The sequence below is a fragment of the Archocentrus centrarchus genome, chromosome 24 (assembly GCF_007364275.1).
Source record: "Archocentrus centrarchus isolate MPI-CPG fArcCen1 chromosome 24, fArcCen1, whole genome shotgun sequence".
In the NCBI taxonomy this organism is placed as follows: domain Eukaryota; kingdom Metazoa; phylum Chordata; class Actinopteri; order Cichliformes; family Cichlidae; genus Archocentrus; species Archocentrus centrarchus.
Window position 1 is genome coordinate 31,966,417 of NC_044369.1, and position 21,886 is coordinate 31,988,302.

At 40.2% G+C, this 21,886-nt stretch overlaps 1 protein-coding gene across 5 annotated transcripts in view; it reads right to left on the minus strand.

The window, feature by feature from the left end:
• ankrd6b (ankyrin repeat domain 6b) overlaps positions 1–9,693 on the minus strand; it is a 99,960-nt gene extending 90,267 nt beyond the window's left edge. For 4 of the 5 annotated variants that reach the window (XM_030722298.1, XM_030722299.1, XM_030722302.1 and 1 more), the window contains exon 1: positions 9,535–9,693. The gene's annotated coding sequence lies outside the window, so the exon portion shown is untranslated. Of the gene's footprint in view, positions 1–9,218; positions 9,257–9,534 lie in introns of all 5 variants that reach the window. The other variant, XM_030722300.1, reaches the window with a different exon arrangement.
• Positions 9,694–21,886: the final 12,193 nt, after the last annotated feature.

Genomic DNA, 21,886 nt, shown 5'->3' on the forward strand with positions numbered 1-21,886 from the left:
TCATTGACCAGGAGCCATAAGCAGTAAAGGCCCCTTGTGTTTCTCAGATGACTCTACACTTTTTGTTGTGCCTGACAAAGACTGCTCAATGAAGTCCTACCAATTAATTAATGTTTGGATCTTAAATCAAATATGATGTATTGAATCCAAGCAAGAAAAGCAAATGGAAAAGAAACACCATGTGAAACATGGTCAGTCTGGAAAATGCTTTACCACAAGACCACCTCCACTTAACTTGCATGCAGTTTTAACAAACCTCCAAGAACAGGCCACACACCATCTGCATAGGCTATCTGATCATTTTGATGGCTACACCACCCATCTTTACTAAACTTGAAATATATATTAATATGTATATCTGATCATTTTGGTGACATCACCCATCTGTAGTAACCTTGAAATATAGGTTTTAAGATGTATCTCTAAGATGCGCTGGGATGCATCTTCAGTGATGTTCTGGGGGTTCATCTGCGGGTTCAGGTCTTTCAACTGGGGTGATCAAGTCCCAGCTTGCCTCCCAGCAGCAAGAAGCCAAAGGTCTCCCCTTTTAATACAAAGCCACCTTGTGGCTTTCTCTGCAGCATCAGTGATGGAACATATGGCTCCCCTTTTTGCTGCTCTCATCACATCCAACAATGTCAGGGCTTTGCAGAGTAAACTACCCACGAAACCCTGAGAGCCCACCTTAACAATCTGGCAGCATGTTTGCCGACCACAGTTCCTGCACTCCTCAACAAGCTAATGCTAATTAGCCCCCACTCCCCAACAGACACACACACGTGCTAGACTGAAATTTTTTTATGGCTAGAACCCTGACACTGTGTCTAGTTTCCAGAGATTGTAATAAGCCCTCCTTTTGCCCTGTAGCCTATTAGAGTATATTCCCAATTCCTACAAGACTGCTCAATGAAATCCTACCATTATAAATGTTTTGATCTTAAATATGGTCAGTCTGTGGTGGCAGTAGGCCATCATGTGACCCACCTGTCTTAGATGTAATGGTTCTGGGTCTATAACACAGTGTTTTCAGGTTGTTATTCTTTGTCCTTCTGAGTTTTTCTCATTTATGATTTCCTGTGTTCTGTAATTATGTTTTGGATTATGTGCAAGAGTTGCTAGGTTCTTCATTATCATTCAGTCCTTGAGTTTCAGTTAAAGTAGTTTTACTTTATTCATATTGTGTTTAGGTTTATAAGGTTTTGTCCTGTTATTTTCCTTTGCTTTCCCTTCTGTGTCAAATTTGTATGTTAGTCTGTGTTCCCATGTTTAGTTACATCCTGTTTTATTTTGCTAGTCTCTTGCACGTTGTCTTTAGTTTTGCGTCACCATGTCTCGTTAGTTAGATTCTGTTCACCGGTGTCCTGTTTTCCCCAGATGTGTCCTCTTGCTTTAATTACTTCATATGTATTCAGGCTAGAGATGGCACGATACCACTTTTTTATGTCCGATACCGATATTTTACATTTGGATATCGGCCGATACCGATATAAATCTGATATTTAAAATTGATCCAGGTATTTAAAAACATAAAAAAAAAAAAAAAAAAAAGTCAACAGTCTCACACAACAAAATAAAGTCTTTTAGTTGTCCCACATACAAGACTAAGGACCAGGGCGGGAAGAGCTTTTTAGGCAGTGGCACCAAAGCTCTGGAACTGTTTACCACTCCAGCTCCATTTAGCTGACTCTGTGGCATCATTTAAAAAATAGTTGAAAACTTTTCTGTTTAACCAGGCTTTCTGGTTTCTGACTTCATTTTTATTCTTTTTCTTTTAATATGGTAATGTTATTATATTTTTAACATAGTGTTTTCTGGGGGTGGGGGGGTGATATTGTGTTTTAATTATTGTACAGCGCTTTTCTGTCTGTGAAAAACACTATATAAATAAACTTTACTTACTCAATAACTATCACCTGAATCCTGTTGCTTCTGTGCGAGAAGGTGATGCTTATGGCATGTTGCAAATTTTATTAGGGCTGCAACTATCGATTATTTTAGCAATTGTGTATTCTATTTATATTGATTACCCAAGTAACTGGATAAGAAATACTTTTTTTCATATTAACAGTTCATCTGCATATTTTAACTTCCGTACTGCAGTTTTTCCCTGTGTGAAACAAACAGGGTGGATGGAGCAGCTACAAAGTTCTCTTTTCTTCACTTACTGATCAGGTGGTTGATGAAGGACCTCCAGCTGTTTCCCAGTAAAGGTTTAATGGAGGTTACAGGGACGAAAAGGCTTCTTTTGGACACTAGAAAAACATTTCCTTCTGCTCCATCTGAGCGCGCCGGCTCCGCCTCTTTCCGCTTGTGCAGACAGACTGCATGTAAATCAGCTGATTGCTGCTGTTGCGTCATCAGTGTTCACGTGAAAAACTAGGGGCTGCGTGAGCGCAATCTTGTAATGCTTTATATTTACAAGCATTGTCCTAAATACGTTTCTACTGCAGGTCTATATTTAGTCACAAATCAGGGATTAAAGTACAAAAATATTTTGACGGGGAAGGGGTTGTTCCGGTACCGGACGGTCACTAGTGCTAATAGCTGTGCTCGCTAGCTGTATGTCCGAGAGCTGAAGTAGAGCTGATTCTCAGCACAGCGAGCACAACACACAAACAAGGCAGAGAGCGGTGGAGGCGGAAAAACATGTCAGCGATGATCGCTCAGTGTCCAAGGGAATCCGTCGCAGCGACGGAGGATCTGAGGGGGGTTGTTTTCTAACTCCTGATCCCCCACTCCATTCCAGTAGGTGGCGGTAATGCAGCTCTAAGCTGGTTTGGTCAACCGCAAACCCACAAGAAGAAGACGACGACTGAGCCCTGTAATGCAGCTAATGTGAGCGAAACGTTATTTAATGTATCGGATTACATTTTTTTATTTCTTTCCGATATCCGATCCAGTAATTTAGGCCAGTATCGGACCGATACCGATACTGAATATCGGATCGGCGCATCCCTAATTCAGGCCCTCAATTTTCCTCAGTTTACAAGTATCTCAGTGAACTGCTGTTGAATATATTTCTTTATGGTATCTTTTGTTGAGTTTTTATTACACAATAGTCACTTTTGTGCATTGAATCTTGCACCTGACAAAGTATGAAAATACTAAAACTAATACTGAAACTAACGAAACTAAACTAAAACTAAGCAATAAACCTAAAATAAAAACTAATAAAAACGAGCAAAACAACTCTGAAAACTAATTAAAACTGAATTAGAGAAAAAAAGTAAAAACTAACTAAAACTAAACGATAATGTAAAATCCAAAACTATTATAACCCTGGTTCATACAAATACACACATACTCAAAATTATTTCACATTTTTTAATCACATTAAAAAGATTATAATATGCAATAGGTCACTTGACAGAAAACAATAACTACTGATAGTTAATTTTGGAAACTTTATTCTCCAGATTGTGAGCAAATCTGGTTTAAAACAGCTCTTATGTTGCTGCCAAGGTGTAACTCGGTCTAAGCAGTAACCTGAACTATCCATCAGAGTAACCACATTAGACTCCATAGGCTCCGCCTAGTTGGTCAAAAGTCAGTTTCTTCAAGGGCGTAGAATTCAGCTCTGCTCACATAAAGTTTCCCCACGAGAGTGTGAACCGCACAGACACTCGTGTACACGATGTTTCTTTGTGCACGCGGCTGCAGAGTTCTACGCACATGAGTTGCTGAATTTACTCACAAGAAATGATACCTGCTCTCACAGAATTACATTATTGCACAGATTGTTTTTTTCTTGTGTGACTTTTGACCTAAATATAATTCCGTACTAGTCTTATCCATAATTTGAATTTGCAGTTTTCCAGCCAACACTCATTAAAACAGTGACTCTCTGTCTTCTGGGTAGGGGCGGGGTCACAAACAGACTGATTTCTGACTCTCTTTCTCCATCTCACAAGTATATATTACATATATATAAATATTATATATAAATAACTATTTAATCCAATAGTTTTTCTTATTTAAATTTTTTTAAAAAGGTTACAATTTCAAGCAGTTTCAAGAACTGTATCAAAAAATTCAAGCACTTTTCAAACCTTGAAAATACAATATTAAAATCCAAGCATTTTCAAGGTTTCTCAGCACCCGTACAAACCCTGAAGCTTATACTTAGGGCTGGATCAGGTGACACTGAACCCTCCCTTAGTTATGATGTCATGTACTGCTGTGGCAGGCAGGATGAGGACATTAAAGCAGGATGGACACCCGAGGTGAAAAGCTTAACTTCAACTCAGCTTTATTTACCGGAGTACAAACAGTTTTTTCATGCCCCTCTGTGTGATAAGGCTCGTCACCCAATTTAGAAGGTATTTCCTCTAAGAAAACCGAAACTGACGGTGATTTAAACCTTTGCCTCTTGTAAAATTCGCTGTTTGTGTAATGGTGCTTATGACGCGTTCTGTCTTCAGGACTTTTCTGTGCATCATTGCCTGGTGTGTAATGCAATGATGCACTGTGAGCTCACCTGTGAAGGTCTCCCTCTGCATCTTCTCCCGCATTTCACTGCCCAGGCTAAATGTCACTATAGAAAGTGCTGACTGACGTTTTTATCCGCTGACAACTGATCAATATGTCATTGACAACTTGGGGAAAACAGGTTGTGCACAGGTCTTGATCTCTGTGGCAGCTGTTGGAGTACATAGTGGGATTTGTAGTATAAGTGGTGGGAGCACTATTTACTGGTGGGCAATCATAGCCATATTAAATTATCTTGTGGGCCTTGAGTTTGACACTTGTTGTATACGCAAAACACAGTGTTGGTGGAGGATTTCGGCTTTCTGGGCTATCTCCAAAAGTCGCCAAAGTTGAAAACGCTGAGCTCCTGAGAATTTATGTGTAATAGGAAGCTCAAAATTGTCATTTGTGTTTCCTTTACCAGTTTGTTCCCTCGCTTTAATGCCGGTTGCCATTTTTCTTTCTCTAGCCATGTGAAATCAGATGTAAACAGGGCTGCCACGTGCACATTGTGAACAAAAGTGGCCATCCCCAGGGGTAGATTGCAAATTGTGATGAAATAATACTATAGTGCAGCGATCTAGCAAGAATAAACAAATCAGTCTGAAAATTAGCAATGGGGTGGAGGGCACTGGGTGGGTGCCCACTTGCTAATTGCAGTGATAGAGTTCCAACAGCAAACCGGTGAAATTCTCACCCCGGCACAAGATGACCTCAGCCAGCAACCCTGGCAATCAACTGCCTGGCTAGAACCCTGTATTTCACAATATTGTTACAGTAGTGGGTTATGCTTTCTTGAAAAGGGTAGGCTGAAATGAACACTGCTTATATAGTTAGTAACCTCAATAACCACCTGTCTGAATTTATTCTGGGTTCAAATTCATTTTTTGCAGTAAAATTCCACGACTTTTCCATGACCTCAAGGCAAATTTTCTGTGTACACATGCCAGTTTCTACTTAAGTAAAACAAAAAATTTAGAATTGCTCTTTGTCTGGCCCCTCACCCATGACCAATTTGCAATGGGAGACCCTACCAGGGGGACAAGCCCCCAGACAACATAGCTCCGGAGATCACTGGGACACACAAATCCCTCCACCACAATAACATGGCAATTCACGGAGGAGACAAAGAGCGATTCCAAAGACCCCTATGGATGAGTCACCAAGGGAACTGTTTACCCTGCATGGGATAGGGTTACCAGGGCTCCACCCTGGAGCAAGGCCTGGGGAGGGAGCTTGAAGGAAAACGTCTGGTTTACCCAGTGGTGCCCGGCCAGGCACAGCCCAAAAAGAAGCCCACCCTCCTGTAAGCCCACCACCTGCAGGAGGCGTTGCAGATGTCAGATGCAATGTGTGTTGGGCAGTGGCCAAGGGCGGAGGGCCTGGTGCACTAATCCCTGGCAATCAAGACTGGCTATTGGGCCATGGAATTGTGATGGTTTTCAGTTGCCTAGGGGTGCCAGCCAGGTATCTCTCCTGACATGTTAGATTTTTTCTTTAACCCTCACAAAGGATGGAAGCACAGCGACTTAACACCCTCTAACATTGAATAATACAAAACCCCTTTGCAAGAGCTTATGCACACAATGAATATATTCAGCACAGGAAAAAAACACACAAAATAATCATTTGACACAGGTAACGCAATTCAGGTAATCAGGTCAGCATTGCTCTTTAGCTCATTCAAAGGAAACAGCTTATTCAAAAGAAACAAAACAACACATATATATATTTCAGTTCCACAGTGACTTTCAGTCCATTTCAACAGAGAGCCAAACAAAACAAATCCAGTCCGGGTTTTATCTCTTAGTTCAGTTCAGTTCCAACCGGGTACTCGTTTAGTTCATTTTAGTTCATTTACAAGACAACAGAAAGTTAAAACCTCCAAAAGAACTCCACACCGGCTTTTTACTCAGTCTAGTTCAAAAGCAAAAAGTTCCACTCCAGGTTTTTCGAACGATATACACAACAAAACAAGGAAGTACACTCCCGACTTCCTACAGACAGCGTATTCCAGCTGCCACTGTCAACAGTTCAAAAACAAAAGAAATCCGGTGCGTTTGACCAGCTGGAGACTTACGACACCGAGGCCCGTAGGAGAATGTCCAGTCCTGGGTCGTTCCCGTCAATTGATCCTGGCTGTTCCTTGCCGATAAGGTCCAGTCGCGAGGCTAAGCTACTCACGGTCCCACTTAGCGAAGGCTAACTTTGCCGTGTGTTTGGCCGAGGTCGCGGATAACTCACATCCGTCTTCCATGCTCTCCCCCCATCTACACTGAGCCCTGGCCCATAAGTAAAGTAGTATGGGCGGCGTTGGACGCTACAGCGCCAAATCTGTGTAATCCCATTGGTCAGCATCCAGAGGGTGTGTGGGTGAGTAAAAAAAACAAACAACACAGGTGACCATAATTTAAGGGACAGCCATTTGGCTGTTACAGAATGTCACCTCTCTGGTAGGGAATGCGCCTGAGCTAGTACGTGAGGTTGAAAGATACCAGCTAGATATAGTCAGGCTCACCTCAATGCATGTCCTTGGCTCTGGAAACAGTCTCCTGGAGAGGGGTTGGACTCTGTTCCAGTCTAGAGTTGCCCTCGGTAAGAGGTGGCAAGTTGGGGTGGGTATTCTTGTATCCCCTCGGCTTCATGCCTGTATGTTGGAGTTTTCACTGGTGGACAAGAGGACTGCTTCCCTGCACCTTTGGGCTGCCCTTTGTCACAGATTCTGTTCATAATTTTTATGGGCAGAATTTCTAGGCGTGGCGGAAGGCTTTTGCCTTGGTAGCCTCAGAATCTCATCTCTGCTCTTTGCAGATGATGTGGTCCTGTTTGCTTCATCAGGTGGTGGCCTCCAGCTCGCAGTTGAATGGTTCACAGCTGAGTGTGAAGCGGCTGGCATGAGAATTAGCACCTCTAAGTCTGAGGCCATGATCCTCAGCCGGAAAAGTGTGGAGTGCCCATTCCGGCTCAGGGACGAGTTGCTGCAGGCACGAGTGGAGAAGTTTAAGAATCTTGGATTCTTGTTCACAAGTGACGGGAAAAGGGAACAGGAGATTGACAGACGGATTGTTGCTGTGTCTGCAGTTATGTGGACACTGCACTGGTCTGTCCTGGTGAAGAGGGAGTGTGAAAGCAAAGCTGTCAATTCACTGGTCAATCTACATCTCTACCCTCACATATGGTCATGAGCTTTGGGTAGTGACTGAAAGAATAAGGTTGCGAATACAAACAGCAGAAATGAGCTTCCTCCGAAGGGTGGCTGGCCTTTCCCTTAGATGGGGTGAGGAGTCAGCCATTTGGGAGGAGCTTAAAGTAGAGCCACTACTCCTCCACATTGAAAGGCGCCAGTTGGGCACTTTTTGGGTGCGGTGTTCTGGGCATGTACTACCAGGAGGAGGCCCCGGGGCAGACCGAGGACATGCCGGAGGGATTATATCTCTCGGCTGGCCTGGGAACGCCTTGGGGTCCCCCTAGATGAGCTGGTGGAGGTGGCCGAGGAAAGGGAGTTCTGGGCTGCTCTGACCCGGACAAGATAAGATAAGCGGAAGAAAATGGCAGGATGGATGGATGGATGAAACTAAAAATACAACTATAAATATATTTACAAGCATGTGTAGAAATAGAAATTTGTACAGAAATTAACCCAAACAGCCTCTTTTATTTGGTGACCTGGTTAGTCAAACTGCAGCTTCTCTCCATCAAACACATGTAGCACCAGCTAAGGAGACGTCACTACTACATTGCTGCAAATCTGACAGACTGTTGAAAACATTCCTCTATAACATAAAACTTACCAAAACCTTTACAGGTGATCTTTCAACTAAAACTGGGTTTGGATTAGATTTAAAATAGAAAGGCTGCATCACAAACTTGGTGTGTGGAGTTTAAAAGACGTGAGCATTCACCATTGTGCAAATCAGGTTACTTTACAGCAATATAGAAGTAATTAACTTTTGATAGCTGTTATTGAATTGCTTAATTTGTTTAATTTGCATAATTAAATAAATTATTTACGAAACTAAACCGATAAATGCTATTTCTAAAATTACTGTCGAGAAAATGTGCTGTGACCCTATCTGCATACCCATATAGCTTAGTGCAAAATTTCAGCTATTGTTAACGCTCCACCATTTTCCAAAATTGAGTTTGCACAATTTATATATTTTTCATAGGTTCAACTAGTCAGTGTAAGAAGTTACCAAAACAGAAAACAAATAAAAAATTAAAAAACAAAAAAACCAAGCCTTATAACAAATGGCAATCTAATTCATTAACGCTGGTGCACAATATTTACTTATTATGCCTTCTGGGTGCAGGTTTCTGTATTGTACAAAGATAATTTTAACACATTTCCTATTTAGCTCATATTCCTGTATTAAATTCTGTTCTTGTTGACTTTACGTCAGCCTAGTGTAATTCATAACTGCTCTCTCAGCAGCTGTATAACTTGGAAAAGCAGAGAATTGCACTCAAACTGCTGCAGTTAAACGCTTTACATTCACACATTAAAAAAAATACCCTTATTTTGTGAACACTGAGTGAGCATACTGAAGGAATATCTTGGCGAGTTTATTGAACAGTGATCCGCATAGTTTATAGCTGTAGTCCATGCTGAGGGGTATAGCTAAATACTAGATGTAAAATTAGACCAAAAAGAACATGTCGGACAAACACTATCTTTCAGTCATTTGTAACTATAAGGAGAGGTCAATCCTGATATACTTTTAAGTAAAACAAAATCACTATAAACTTACTATTGTTGTATCTCAAGCGAAATCAGGCGACTTTCCGTCTGAGAAGTTTAAAAAATACGTGTTAAGTTAAATTCAGCTGTTTAACCATAAACCGCTGAATTTACTGTGCATAATACAAAAGTCACTGCGAAGGAAATAACTACAATTTATCTACTAGCAGCTGTTTGTTTCAAATTCAAAGGAAAACACTGCTGCCGTAATTCAAGTCAGCAGAGTTCCTGCGCAGGGTTCTTCATCGCCAATGTCCGCAGTGCTTAAACCGCGTGAAAGCCAGAGAAAAACTCCCAAAATAAAGAGAACAAACGAAGAAACTGACCTGAAAGAGAAACGGCCCCACGGCCCGTCGATACAGATTGAGTTTCGCTGTTTGCTAGTTTAACAATCTCGCCGAGTACAAATGGTCTGTCGTTCTCTACTATCGTCACTTCACGCTGCTATTGCCACCGCCTCCCTCTCTGTCTCCAGATTGCATGTCAACAGACCGAGTGCTGCTAAACCACAAACACAGTCAGATTGAGGGAATATAACCAGTGAGCATTGAAATACGCGTTGAATTAATAGCCCCCCCCCCCCAAAAAAAGAAAAAAAATCAGAATGGAGTCCTAAATGTTCAGTGAACTACTAGGCTATTATATAAAGAGAGAGAGAGATAGATATATAGATAGAGATATAGAGATAGATGTCTCATCTCTTCATTCAAAACTGATTTGATTACTTGTGTTTTTAAGTAGATGTTTTCCAGTTCTGACATCTTCATGCCATCATGACAGTTTAAATGAACAAATGAACTAAGTAATTAATTTAGTAAATTTGATATTAAGGACATTTTCCAGTAATACATGTGCATTTTTGTCAAATTTGGATCTTGGGTTCTTTCTAAATTTATGTTTATAAATTAAGAACATGACTAAAGTATCCATGTAATGGTAATAATTACCATGTAATGGTACCATGTAATGTTAATTATTAGGTTTCTAGTTGTTTCTAGTATGACACACACACCCAAAGAAACCTCATACAGTATGAGCTATCGCAGTGCTGCAACTTAATCCATTCATGAATTGTTTCCAATTGTGTGTGTAAACATACTTGGCCAAAATAAACCTGATTCTGATTCTGATTCTGATTGTCACAGTCAGTAGAGAACAAAAGGAAAACAACAGGGACCATGAGACACTGTTACAGTTTTGGAATAAGCTTGCTCAGGAACACAAGCAGTTTAAGAAAGAGAAAGCTTGGGAACATTATAAAAACTGGCTGTGGAGCACAAAACTCAGTTTCTGATTCTCAAGGTCTTTTTCACAGCTGAGGGGAGTGGCGAGTGGGAGATTGACAGATAGATTTGGGCCGCAACTGCAGTGATGTTGATGCTATGCCAGTCTGTTGTGGTGAAGAGAGAGCTGAGCATAAAAGCAAAGCTTTCGATTTACTGCTTGATTTTCATCCCTACCTTCACCTGTAGTCACAAGCTTTGGGGAGTGACCGAAAGAATGAGATCGTAGGTAAAAGCAGTGGAAATGAGAATCCTGAAAAGGGTGGTTAACCTCTTTTAGAGATATGGTGAAGAGTGCGGTCATTTGACAGGGGCTCAGAGAATAGTTGCTACTCCTCCACATTAGAAGCAGCCAGTTGAGGTGGTTTGGGCATCTGACTAGGATGGGCACCTCTTGGGTGAGGTGTTCTGGACATGTCCTAGTGGAAGGAGGCCCCAGGGTAGACCCAAGACATGCTGGAGAGGTCACATGTCTCCGCTGGCAGCTTTCAGTGGTCCCCAGGTAAGTTGGAGGAGGTGTGGCTGAGGAGATGGATGTCTGGGTTTCTCTGCATAGACTGTTTCCCCATGACCCAGCCCCAGATAAGTGGAAGAAAATGGACAGAGGACCATGAACAGGAATAAATACACTAAGGAGGAAAAATACATGAAATGATATAAACATTAAGAATCACACAGAATATTTACATAAACAAAATTTGAAAGTCCAAGGTTATAACACTATTACATTAACAAGATAATCAATCTCTTTGGGAGTTTAGGTAGCTGCTCTGCACTGTGATGACACATGGCACTGAAAAAGATAATAATGGAGGAGAATTACAGCACTGTCAGAAAGACATCTCTGGAGAAAACCCACACAAACATGGGGAGAATATGCAAACTCCACACAGAAAAAATTCAAAGCCAGACTTTCTCACAGTGAAGTAACAGTGCTAACCACTGCACTACCGTGCTGCCCTGTGTAAGCCATAAAATAAATATCCATATGTAAATATGTTTACCGTATTTAACTCCTGGCTGTCTCCTCACTGGACATCTTGATTGGAAATGAAAGTGAAGAGAGCTTTTAGCACAACAAATCAAAACAATTAAATTTCAATTGAATTCACTTTTATTTATATAGTGCCAAATCATAGCAAACAGTTGCCTCAAGGCGCTTTGAAACAATGAAAGGTCTGTAGAAATGCAGAAAACTGGAGAGGCTAATAGCTACTGTATCTTTAGTGGTGTCACTACAGGGAACACCTTACACAAACGGAGTGTCAAATGTTTTATCATAAACATAAATTAGTTCCACTTTTACAAAAATAATTTTTATTCTGAAAAAAGAATGTAAACAGTTTTTGATGTGTGTTGGTTGGAATTGTTATTTTTTTGTCTCCTGATTGCTCTTTTCAAAAGCCAAAAATCACATATTCTGAAGGGTTAACGATTAGCTGTTAGGATTATTTGACAGGATACAGTATTTGTCATCACTGATTATGATGTAGATTACATGAAGAATTGGTTAATAAAAGAAATCCAGAAGTGCTTATTCAGCAAGTACTGACCTGTCAAAACATTTGGTGCTTAATGAAAAAAACATGAAAACTGTTGCAGTTGAAATCCTATATCAATCTTCTGGCTAGAAATTCTTATTTTCAGCATTTGATTTGTTTTCTATGTTAGTATAGTGTGTGGTGGTTAGCACTGTTACCTCACAGCAAGAAGGTCCTGAGCTCAAATCCACTCTCTGACTGGGGCCTGTTCTTCCTTTTGGGGCTTTTTATTTTTATCAGAAGGGTCGTGCAACAGCAAAGAGTAGACAGAAAAGTAGGAGAAGACAGGGGAAGACACGTAGCAACAACTCAAACCCAGGCTGCTGACTTTTAGCCTTAAGGCATGGGGTTGTCTGCTTACACTGTGAGTGAATCTGGCACCCCAGGATAAGGCTTTTTTCTGTGAGGAAATGCCATTTCACAAATTTAGAAGAGCTTGTCTCAAATCAGAAGTGCTTGACTCTCTGGTATAACTCAAGAATTTGCAGTTTAAACCAGATAACCCATAAGCTAATGAGGAAATGGCTTCTCACTAATTAAGGAGATTCTCATTTAGCCTGGAAGAAGAGTTGCTCTATTAAAAAGCTAGTACATCTTCTTTCTTCATCGCTGATTGAAGAAAATAAGAACAAGCTCAGGTTTATTTTCAGCACTGACGGAGTCAGAGCTATGAGCCGAATATTCCTATAACTTTAACTGGAGCCTATTCCAGCTGACATTAGGTGAGAGGCAGGTCAGGTACAGGTCACCAGCCTGTTGTAGGGCCAACACAGAAAGACAGATAACCATTCACACTCACATTTACACCTGTGGGCAATTTAGAATCACCAATTAACCTGACCCCAGTAAGTGCATGTCTTTGGAATGTTGGAGGAAACCAGAGTAACTGGCGGAAATCCATGCAGACACAAGGAGAACTTGCAAACTCCACACAGAAAAACCCCAGCAAAGGTGGAATTGAACTTAGGATCTTCACCACGCCACCATATTGCCGTCATGAATTGCTTCATTTGCACTCATTTACAGCCTGCTTACACTGTATATTTAAATTTGCTCAGGGGTTCTTTAATTCTAACAGAATCATAAGGTCGAACCTTTCTGTAAAACAGCCGTGTAGATATTTGCTTACAGCTACTAAAGTAGAGGCTGTGCACTTGATGGTTATTGCTGACTAATGAACATGAAAGCATATAATGATTATCTGACTGCACTGCTAATGCTTTAAAACAAAAAGTAAATTCAAAATTTAAATGGGATTGATTATTGCTGGGTTCTGTCAGTCAATGGCTCATTTGATGTGATATGACAGAGAGCATTGGGATTGTGCATTAATGCTGTTTGTGTATGTGTACTCTGCTCTAAAGAAATATGGTAGAAATATGTGGACTTCTATTCAAAATATTTAGAGTGAAGACTCAGCGGAAAGCTATTTTAGAGGAGGGATCCAAAGATTTTGCCCTTTCAATAACGGGACTAAGCCCTTGCCGCCGATGGCTTTCCAAATAAATTAACAGTCACAGTGGTGACGATCACAGTTATGCATTTTTCAATGATCTAACCCCATTTGCGTTTCTGAATGCTCTGGCTAATGGGTGTCTGGTTGGTTCTCTCACATAAGGCAGCATTGGAGATCTTTTCAGGTTGCTTGATGCCAAGAATATGTCACAGACATCTGTTGGTAAATGTCTGCTATTTCCTGGTGATGCTGGTAGTCACGCTTCATGTCTCTGAGCCATACTGCTTTCACATTGGTGTTGTAAATGTGGATCTTGTTACTTGGGGACAGTGCCTTGGAGATCCATATAGATCTCAGGGCATTGAATGTTAGTCTTATTTTTTACTGGTGCAGCTTCTGGCATCTTCTTCTGCACCACTGTGTTTGCTGACCACACTCCCAAGATATGTGAAGCTTTCCGTCTCAATGATATTCTCTCCCCACAGCTGGAATGGGGTTTCTTGCTTGTTGTTTAGAGCAGATTGTCAGTGAGAGCATACAACCATGTCTCACTTTGGTTCTTACTGTGTGTTCTCAGCTATTGATGAACAACTTTGGTGAACTTTTTGCATCAATTTCCAGATGGTCTCTTTGTCCACGGAGTCAAATTTTATTAGTGGTGTAGGTCCGGACAAGTTAAGTTCAAATTCAAGTTCACTTTATTTGTCATTCCAGCCATATTAAAATACACCACAACCAAATTATGTTTCTCACAGCCTGAGTAAGTATAAAATTGCAAAATTGGAAACTACTCAAAACAAGACAGAACCATACAATAAAGAGACAGTGCAAGGTCAGAAAGTGCAACCAGCACCTGAGTTAAAGCATGATAAAACAGTCAAAGCCATAAAATAATAAACACTATAATAAACAGTATAGATAGATGAAATTAAATGACAAAAAACACAACCAATTCCTCAGTTTAAAATATTAAGGTAATCAAAACATTAAACACCACGGTTAGGTAGCTTGCATTGAACATGTTGAAGGAAGATTAGCATTCTCATTACCTGTGGAAAGACACTATTGCACATTCTCATTGTTCTTATTTTATGATTTTATATCTTTGAAATGATCTCCAAGGAGAGGAGTGAGACTCCAATGACTCTTTTAGCCGTCCTCAAAATGGCTGAAAGCTGAAAACTTGTCGGGATATTCTCAGTAGTAGGTAGTGAGGATGGGTGGGGGGATTTTCGCTCTCTTCAGCATCCTAAGGCAGTGCATCCTGTGCCAAGCCTACTGAGCCTACTGAGTGTGTGGTGTTGAGAGTTCAGGAGAGATCCTCAGTGATGTAGACCCCCAAATTTTGTGCTGCTGACTCTCTCCAAAGGGAAGCCATTAATGTACAGCGGGTGATGCTCTGCCTTTGTTTTGAAGTCCACAATCAACTCATTCATCTTGTTGACATTAAGGGCCACATTGTTGTTTCTATAGCAGCACACACTGGTTACAGGAGTTTTCGTAGGCATAGAAAGTCTTAAAAGCCATAGAAGTGGCAGTCTTAAACTGTGCTCAGTCTGCTGAAGCGATATGTTAAAGATGTCTGTAAAAGCACCTGCTAGCTCAGCGACAAGTTTCTGAATACTCAACCATTTTGCATATTTTACCCATAGATTCTGTTTGTACTTTACAAGAAGTGTTTGTATGGTATAGAGCGAAGTGTTATTTTTTATATTTAAGCTGGTTTGAAGACGCACACCTACTTCTGCTACCTACTGATCCAGTGGCTGAACCCACCATCCTCTACTGACTCAACCAACTAGCAGCCCTAATAGTTAATTGTAATCAACAGTCACGTCTGGTAATGGCAGCCTTCTTCTAATGATCTGGTAAAAATCACATTGTAAAATCACCTGAACTTATGCTAATCTAACTAATCTACTCTATGCTAAGCCTGATTTCTGATACTGATCTTGAGATGAATTGAGAAAGTGAAGAGGGAGATACCTTGACCAAAAATATAATCCTCTTCAGGTTGTGCCTGAAAAAGTTCAAATGGGGTAACAGTGACTCTATACAAAGTTCTCCGAGTCCTTTGACATTTTAATCCAACACACCAAAAATTGGTAGAGAAAAAGCCAAAAAATTATAACTCCATAATGTTTGGGTAATGGTGAATCCTCTGCTGCTTTTTCACTGCAATTTATAACTGTGAACACCAAAATCCTTCTTCAGATGTTGTTCTCTACTCCACCCACATGAAGCAAAAGGAAGCCAAATGCCAACCTCCCCAAATGGCTCCCTTTTTTTCATGCTCCTTTTGTCCAACTCCATTTCCCCCTTTAATTTTACATCACACATCTTTTCACACACATGCTCACACATATGCACACACTCATATTTGCCATCCTATTACAACACCCAGTACTTTTTACTGCACCTCCTCTTTTCATCTCAACAGACAAATCGGCACATCTCACATTCTTAACATTATACTTTTTCATTTATTATATTGATTAATACATTTATACTTGATTACAATTATATTTGATTAGAATTATGTATGATTAACTAGTTTAAAAAAAAACACATATGAGTATACTTTTTTTTAAATAGCACTATTACTCTAACCACAAAAAGGCTGGAGTCCTTCGCGCCACTCTTGGAATCTTTTGACAAGGTATAGATTTTAGCACAAGTCACATTTGAAGATGTTCATCCTAAATTTTAGCACACTAAGAATTTTCCCTCATGGTCTTTGGTTGCAAGACTATTGACTACCCAACTTTGAACCTCTGACTGTGTTGGAACCATGACCAGATATATTATTCTTTCACATTGGTCATTGTTTGTCTATGACAGCCCAAAGTCCAAAGTCAAACAGTGTATGCATGTGAGTGGTACAGGGTAGGGATCTAAGCATTCCCTTTAACATCAAACTGGACTATAGGTGGAAACCAACAAGTGCTACTTGACCTTCTCCAAATATGTTTGATGTATTCTGATCATAAATGACATGCTTGTGAGTCTACTGGGCATTGTGTATGTTTGTGTATGTTTCAATGATTTACTAATGGCTATATTTTGTTTTTTCTTTTTAAACTGTGAGTGGCAACAATGTGCTACACTTAACTTTAATCTGCTAATAGAACTGGCAGTTTTGGCACATTAATTGCCAGTCGTGGCATGCTAGTGTCCAGCCATGTCAGTAGCTTATGCAGTGGATCCACATTTCTCACCACTGATGTTTTGTTATCAGTGCCAACTTCTCCTTGGTCAGATCAGTAGATGGCTTTGGCAAGGACTCCACTGACTTCTCAGTAGTATAATTTCTGCTCACAGGCATGCTAGTGTCCACCCTATCGCTGTACTCATACCTCTGTTCCTAGTAACCTGCTCAGTAATTTGCTTGCTGTCACTGCTCATCTTCTCTCTTTATGCTCTTCCCTCACTCCAGTCACAGCAGATGTTGAATTGCATCTGAAGTCTTAAATCAGCACTTCTGTCTCCCTCTTGTGGCAGTGACAGTATTTACAAAAACACTGTTGATGCTTGGTAATGGACTGGCATTTATATTGCTTTTTTGTGGTCAATGAAACTTAAAAAATGCTAAAAAAAAAAAAAAAAGCACAACTTTTTTTTTTTTAGCATTCATACAGCATTTTTTGAATCACACATATTCATTAGAGACAGTTTGAGGAGTTTCTGGCTCAAGGACACTTTCCATTAGGATGGATGAAAACCATACCCACTCTACCTCCTGAGACAGCCACCACAGCTACATATATGACATGTGTCCATAGGACTGTGATCCTCCATGAATGAGGAGAATCATATCTAGGATCATGGCCCTACTCTGCTTGCTACAGTTGTTTCGGTATTCAATTGTAGCAATCCAAATGCAGTAGGACTGCATTCTACTTGTTGAAGTAAAATGCAGTCCTACTGCTGCCCAGTGTGGGAATGACACCAGATTTTAAACTCTGGTATACTATGCAATACAGAACACATTACCTGGCACTGGGAACTCAGAAGAGTCGGTTTAAAAAAGAAAAAAATTACAAGGCAGTTGGTCAAGACAAAGACGCAGATGCTTAACTTCTCATTCTAAATCATAGGTCCTGCTCTGGTCTAAGACAGGTTTCATATTTTGTCTTTGTCACTTTTTTGTCTGAGTTTCCTGTCTTGGGAATTATCTAACCTATCCCATTGTTTTTCTATTATGTTCACTTGTCCTTCCTTCTGTTTATTTACAGGATTTCTGAACTGCTAACCCACATTTCCTGAGTCCACCACCCATTTCCCCAAACACAAATCCAAAAACTCAAGCTAATTCCCCAAAATCCCAGACTTTCCCATCAAAATCAAACAATCACTGCAAAGGGCAGTGCAAAACCAAACACTGTGATTGGATCACACACACACATCAAGTATCTATTCACAAGGACCATCTGTCACACACTACATCAAATAATTTAAGACACAGCATCCAGGACATGTAGTCAATAGTAAATGTATATTTCAAGTGTGAACACAAAACACTGCATAGTCAGATTGACATGACAGTGCTGAATGTAGATAAACTAAAGTAAATTTAAAAAAGTAAAAAAAATAAAATAAAATAACATACAACAGAAAGCACATCACTGTACAACAGATTCAGTCTGCACCATCATGTCTGTGTGTGTGCACATCCAATGGGATAATGAGGGAAAAAAACCTGTTGCGTGCTGAATCCAGTCCTGCAACTTTTAGATGTGTCTCTGCTTCAACACACCTGAGTCAAAAATAGAAGTCATTAGAAGGAGTCTGGAGAACTTGACTGCATACTAAGGAGGTAATTCAGCTATTTGATTCAGGTGTGTTGGATCAGGGACACATCTAAAAGCTGCAGGACACCGGGCCTTGAGGCCTGGATTTGAGGATGCCTGCTCTACAGTAACATCATCACATGTGTGTTCCATTGCCTCCAAAATATTCTCCCTGGTGTAGGGCTGGCAGTCAAACATCTCCACGCAGAGAAAAACCCCTCTATTGGATTGAGGAAGGGGCTATAAGGTGGATGGAACACGTTCATGCTGGTTGTTTGTGAACCACTTGCGTATCTGGACAGCACGGTGAGAGTTCACATTGTCCCAAACTATGACGTATACAGGAGGCACTGTGTGCTCATCCAGCTGTTCAAATGCAGCCATGCGATCACTCTCTTTTGCTGTTGCGTAAAAGAGTGATGGAGTTGCATCGGACGTGGCTGAGTGCCTGAACTGTGTTTGCGGTTTGGCCAGAAGAGTGTGAGATTCGAGAAGTTCGTTTAGGCTTCTGTGGATTTGATTTAGGGAATGGAGTTTAGTGTTTTAGCCATTGTGATATACTGTAATTGGGTGTTAACCCTGTCCACATCTGAGTAATGTAAATTTCATCTTTGAAGGGTGAATGCAATATTTCTCCAATCTGTTTTGACCATATTGATTTGTCTGGGTAGACACTGACCACACTATGCACTATACATGGGCACCAGCTGTGCATACATCCCCCAAACAGAATAGAAGTATAATAAAAGCTAGAAAATGTATTAAGAAATTCTTAAGTGCCAGTGCATCTCATGACATTTAATAGTTTTTTTGTTTTTTTTTTACATATCAGAAGATAATAGGAGGTAAATAGAACTATCAAGATGTATCAGCTGCTAAAAGCAACAATCAGAAGGTAACAAGGTGTAATCAAGGCTAAAAGTAGGTACCTGCTGCCAATAGGAGCTATTTGGTGCTATATGGAGGGAACATCTGACTCCAATTAGTGCCTCTGATCTTGCTTAGAGTCTTATTTTAAAGTAGAAACAAAGTCTAGGGACAATATTTCAGTCATATCTGTGTGTGTGAAACAGCAGTTGAAGCATCTTCTAGGCATGCATGTGACTGCATTTTAATAACAAAGGTAGCACATTTCAGTTCCATGTAGGCTCATTTGGATTTGGAGTTTTTGTTTTCATACCATGGCACAGTTCCTGTAACTAAGTGGTGAGTTGTATTTGACTGCTAGGCAATTAATTTGCTGCTCATATCACAAATAACGACTGTGCTGACTATATTTAAAACCACTGTTTAAATGGCTCTGATAACAGCATACAGTGACAGACATTTGTTACACCCTGTAAAGGGGATAAATCAGTAAAAATGCTTGGGCACCATGCTTCCCTTTCAGCAGCTTCATTGACAATGAATATGTTAATTAGTACTTACACAGGTACAGATTTTTTTTTTCATTTGAACAACAATGAATACTCTATCCTTCATCAGTAATGTTGTTCAGTTGGTGCCTTGATGACCCATCTTATCATACAACACCATCAGAGCAGTGGTTTTATACTTTCCATGTGATATAAACTGTGTTTTATTTGTTGTCTTTCTGTGAAGAATGCCATCACACTTTCTTTACATATGGATATGTTAAGTCCTGATGACTTTCTATCCTCACTTTGCACTGCAATACCAGGCCCATGTTTTCATCATCTTGTTGTGCTTGTCAAATTTATGTAAATGAGAATGGTTTGTGTGCCTCTTCACTCATTGCTGTACACTGGTAAATGAACTAGTTCTTATATAGTGCTTTTCTACTCTAACTTAACTCTTAAGGACATAATTGTTATCTAAAAAGGCTTTCAATTGGCTGTAAACAATTTTCTCCAAAATTTTTGAAAGAAAGGGGACCTTAGAAACAGGCCTAAAGTTAGAGAACACCATGGGGTCCAAGACAGGTTTTTTTGTCAGTGGTTGAACTGTTGCATGCTTAAAATATTTAGGAACTACACCTGAGGACAAGTTGCTGTTAATAAGAGCAAGAACAGATGTCCCTAAAACAGAAATAACCTCTTTAAGGAATTGAGGTGGGATAACATCAGTGAGGGAACCTGAGTCTCATATATAAATATTCTGTATGTCATATTTGCCTGATAGACTTCAATTTGTTCATGTAAATGGGGAGTGTTCTTTGCCCACTAAGGTTAGTTATGGCATTCCACAGGGTTCTGTGCAAGGAACTATTCTATTTACAGTATACATACACTAAACATTGCATACATTTTCATTGTTAAGCAGATGATACCCAGTTTTATCTATCCATAAAATGAGATGACTGTTACATGCTGTAGAGCTGCATGTGACTTGTTCCCTTTCTCCTCCTCTCTTGCATTCTCATTTACCCTCTCTCTCTCTCTCTCTCTCTCTCTCTCTGAGACTCAGGTGTCCCTTGGTTGCCCTGGTCTGCACCTTGGCTCACTTAGCAATCAGGCCCAGACACTATAAATGCCAGTGAGTTTAGGGTAACCTACAGGGTACCTGTTGGGTACATTGTGTTGTTGTGCAGCTGGGTGTCTTGCATATTTAGGCTGCTGTGGTGTCTGTACTGCTATGTTAAACTCTATCTATGTATGGTTTCTTCCTTAAGGCCTGTATTGATTTTTTCCAAAAAGGGTAACTTGGGATGAACATAAAGGTTTGTCATCAGCACAAAGGGCCCCCTTTTGGGCTCTCTTGCTTTCCAAATAAGAAACTGACCATACATCCATTATTGTAGGGTCTCTACCTTACAATATAAAGCACCTTGAGGTGACTGTTTGTTGTGATTTGGCACTATATATATATATATATATATATATATATATATTGAATTGAATATTTTACAAACTATCCTAGTTGATTTCCACCCCTACACTGACAGTTCGCTGTTTATACTGTCTTTATACTGACAGTATACAGCTGGTACCATTTACATGGTGACATAAACCTTCAAGAAATGAACAGGGTAAAAGCAAAATCTAAAACACTATTTAATTAGCAAGAGGTTTTCAAAACCCTGCACAAAAGTCCCTTTTCTAAATCGGGACTTGCAGAAATATTTAAAGGATGTCAAGCTTCTATATGTATGTAAGTCAAATGTGACTTGTGTTTCACTTGAAATCCCACAAAAAAGCATTTTATATGCCCCTGAGCTTTTAAAATGTTGGGTTTCTGCTGTTGCAGTTATGGAATGATTAGGGACATTAGACATGTCTCACACACTAGATTTGCTAACACATTCTTGGTGGTATCAGACCATGCAGATACTTTTAGTGACATGTCATTTGACACATCACTAGACTCCAAAACAGCAATGATGTAAGCCATGATGCAATTGACCCGAATTTCCCTCTCGATGAGGGCTCAGGGCATCAAATAGGGATTGTTAAATCTGTAAAGCAGACATTAGTAATGTCTACTGAGCAATGTTTTATAAAAAGAGAAAAACATGTAGGTCATGCTCAGTTCAAATCAGATCTTTTCCTGTTCAAATCTGACTAAACTACCCAAAGCCAGCCAGCACATGTAGGGATTTGTAAAACTATTTATAGCATGTTCTCTCTCTCTCTCTTTCTCTCTCTCTC